This window comes from Frankliniella occidentalis, unplaced genomic scaffold (assembly GCF_000697945.3).
Source record: "Frankliniella occidentalis isolate FOCC.00 unplaced genomic scaffold, Focc_3.1 Scaffold41, whole genome shotgun sequence".
In the NCBI taxonomy this organism is placed as follows: Eukaryota; Metazoa; Arthropoda; class Insecta; order Thysanoptera; family Thripidae; genus Frankliniella; species Frankliniella occidentalis.
The window spans coordinates 1,059,571-1,063,347 of NW_026267171.1; the positions used below are offsets into that span (position 1 = coordinate 1,059,571).

At 57.4% G+C, this 3,777-nt stretch overlaps 2 protein-coding genes across 7 annotated transcripts in view; one reads left to right on the forward strand and one right to left on the reverse strand.

Moving 5' to 3' along the window:
• Positions 1–3,777, reverse strand: part of LOC113203300 (procathepsin L-like) — a 601,094-nt gene that overhangs the window by 200,331 nt on the left and 396,986 nt on the right. The window lies entirely within an intron of this gene.
• Positions 1–3,777, forward strand: part of LOC113216356 (zinc finger protein 572-like) — an 18,800-nt gene that overhangs the window by 13,481 nt on the left and 1,542 nt on the right. The window lies entirely within an intron of this gene.

A 3,777-nucleotide genomic window follows, 5' to 3' on the forward strand; every position in this document is an offset into this window, starting at 1 on the left:
CCGATGAAGTTTGCCGTGGGTCTGACCGCACCGCATCGCAACGCACCGCACGGCCCGCGTCTATTACCCCGCAACATGCGAATCCGGTTGCTTCCCCCCCTCCCCTCCCCCTCAGCCTCAACCACTTCGGAGCCGGCTGGACCGGCAGCGGCGTAGCCTACGCGCCCGGCGCGGCGGAGGGAGAGCGAGAGGTGCAGCTGATGGGTTTCTTGACGTCCAGGATGTACGGGGGGGACCTTATGAGTTTCGGTGCCGTCTGTCGAAAAAAACCATACAGCCGTTGGTGGAAGAATTTTTGCACGCAGAAGATATGCTAGTGCGCAGCCTAAGTGGTTTGCTCTATAAAAGAGAAGTGACATAAATAATCCTGGAAAATCAGGGTGCCCTTAGGATGTCATGCATAACAGCAGTTGACGCCTGTTGGTTAGGCAACATCTTGCCGCGGAGCACAGACCGGGCGGGCGGGCGGGTGGCCTACCCTTCGACCGGCAGGCGTCCAGCTCAGCGCCGTGGGCCGTGGGCCGCCTCCTGGTAACCTCTCTGTCAGTGTGGACCACAATGTGGTCACGATTTTCTGGTTTTTCCCACTCCCAGAATGTACAGCAATACTGAACGAGTTAACAACATGTCGTACATATAAATCGGATTTAAGGAGAGCCGTCATTTTGCAGAATTTTCAGAATTTCATCGACGTGTATTGTTTTCTCTCTCTCTCTCTCTCTCTCTCTCTCTCTCTCTCTCTCTCTCTCTCTCTCTCTCTCTCTGTCACCGTCTTTTCCTCTCCCTGCTACGCCGCTGGAGACTAGCCGAGGGGGGAATCGAACCTACAGGCTTGTAAGCGCCCTGCCTCGCCCTGCCTCGCACCCACAACTTGGCTATTGTTGCCGGCATGCCCCGCGGGTTGAGCCGGGTGGGGCGGGGCGGGGCGGGGCGAGGCGCGCAGCGCTGGACAGCAGGGTGAGCCGTGTAGTGTTTGTGAATTAGCTTGTAACTTGTGGCGGGGCGGGGCAGGGCGACAAGGAAGGGCGCCACTACTGCGGGCACGAGCGATCGAGTCGACTCGGAGGAGGATCAGGGGGAGGAAGCCGAGGGAGAGAGAGAGAGAGAGAGAGAGAGAGAAGCAGCTCTGCCAGAGATATGTACCCCCCGCGCGGCAGGTGTGAGGAGCGGCAGGGAAGCGATTCAGTGATAAGTCTAACGCGCAACGCCGATGATATCTTGACGACCGCCACACGCACTCAACTCACACACACGCGCGCGTGCGCGCGCGCACACACACACACACACACACACACACACACACACACACAGAAACACATACCGTGGGCACATCTACCGCGAACCGCGAGTTTACTTTCACCGGCACCTAATCTCAGTCCCGCTCGAAGGGAGAGGGAGAAAGAGAGACGGAGGCATCACCCTCCACTCACTGCTTCTGCTTCTCTCTCCTTGCGATTGGACCGACAAATCGCTCGCTATCGCGGTAATGCTGCCACACCCACCGCCGTGCACCTCACCGCCTCCACCGCCTCCACCGCCCCCACCGCCCCCAGCAGTAGTAATGCCACGGCCCGAGCCCTTCCGAGTGCCGGGCCGGGTCCCTGCCGGGGCCCCGCCGGGGAGAGGGGCTCCTTGGGCTCCTTGAGCCGGCTTACGCCGCTGCCCCGTGTGCACCCGGGGCTGGGGCTGGGCTGGGGTGGCGCGCGGGAGGAGCGGGGAGCACTAGCAGCGGGAGCGCGCGCGCGCTCCCCTCCACCAATTTGTGTTTCGAGGACAAATAATGCCCCGTCCCGTAAAATATCTATTAGTTTTATTGTTTGACGGCGGCATTACAACAACAACAAAAGCGGGCGGTGCGGCGCGGGGGTAGTTTGTCACGGGGAATAACCAGGGGGTTGGGGTGGAGGGATGAAGAGGCGAGGTAGGCATGCGGTCGTGACGCCTCGGTCTGCAATGGCCAATAACTGTAATAAACATAAAACTTATTATCAGGATCAATAATATATCAATCAGGTTATGTCGTAACACCACCTCGTGTCTAGATACAGTTTTCATCTACAGAAAAATAATTTTAAATAGAACAACAAGAATATTTCGTTTTGTAAAGAAATTCCAATCAAAGGCTATTGTTTACGGAGTACTTACAAAATCCGTCAGTACCGCCGGCTTTTACCCCATTGCATGAGAGCTTACGCGGCGGGCGGCAGGAGTACCGCGTGGTGGTGCGTCAATACTGTGAGAGGACTGGGCGAGGAGGTGGCCCCGGAGCCTGCGCCAGGGGGTGGCGCCGGGGGGTGCGCGCGGAGGGGTGGCACCGGGGGGTGGCGCCAGGGGGGTGGTGCGGTGGCGCCTGTCCACCTCCTCGGCGCGCTGCGGCCCCGCCCCGCGCGAATCGCATATTCGGCTCGCAGCAGGGCGCGCCAGGGCGGGGCGGGACGGTAACGAGCGGCTCAGCCCAGCACCGGGGGCCGACTGAGTCCGTCTGGGGGGCGGCCATGGCCCCACGGCGCGCCGCCCGCGCAGCCAGCGCGGCCCCCCACGAGCGCCCCCCGCCAGCCACGCGCCCCCGCACCGGCAGGCCACCGGCAGGGCACCGGCCACTGCTCGCGACGCTGCTGAGGTAGCGCAGAATTTGGAGAAATTAGTCAAGAAATGTGGTATGGCTATTCTCGAGTTTTTCCTGTCAAGTCGAACAGTGCACTGTCGGGAAAATCCTCGTAATTTTACATTTGTCGTAATTTTTATATTTACTATAAATTATTGTGTTTTAAATCTGCGACAGCCCATTCTTGCTTTGTCGTACAATTCCAAGGCGATATCAAAAGTGCTTGTAAATTTACAACTTCAAATTGTAATTTTACGACCCATGCAACCTGGAGAATTTACCATAAACCTACGACCAATGCGTCGTATGAATTTGTTCTCATGTTCCCTCCATGTTGATTTTCTCTGCACCTTCCGCACTTTGTAATTCCTCCCCACCCCACTCTCTCCTCCCTCAACCCGCAACCCGCGTCACACCGCAAGCCAAACTAAACCAAATAATTAATTTTCAAAAGCAATCGAGCTCGGCGCGCAAAATCGAAATATATACGCGCAGAGCGGCGCGCAAAATGCTTTCGGCTTTCAAGTGAATTAAGCCCATTTGGCAGATCCGCCTCTGCCTCCCTCTCTTTGAAGAGCTGCGGCTCGCGGCGTCGTTCTCTCGGGAGCGCCGTGTTCCGAGCGCCTGTCAGGGAGAGTGATGCGGCAGATCCATCGCGCACTGGCCGAGGAAGGGCCCGCGCCTGCAAGCCGCATGGAATGCCGGTTATTACTGCCCCCCCCCCCCCCCCTGCTTAGCCTTACTGATATACCGAGTGTGCAAACTGTTGACATCTTGAAGTGTACAACTGCAAGATGACTTTAAACATTCAACTCCGCAGATTTGCACATGTATAAGTATGCTCAACTCAGTCTTTGCGGAAAACTTCCTTCCATTGGACGGGTTGCACACTTACAAGAGTGCACAAACTACTGAGTTGACTTACAAGTGCACAACTATAGAGTTGAATCCCAGAGTATTCAACATGCAGTAATCCACTTACTGCACTTGCTCGACACCCGGTCCTGTTAGTGGCTGCGACTGGTGACGAAGTGCGGTGAGTTGCAGCTAGCCGAAGCGGCAGCGTGACTACCTTCCAGGGGGCGTCCCTTCAGGCTGGCTATGCCCCTCCCCCTCCCCCCGAGTGGCCTGGTGCCGAACATTATACTTCTGCATATTGCCCCCCTCCCCCC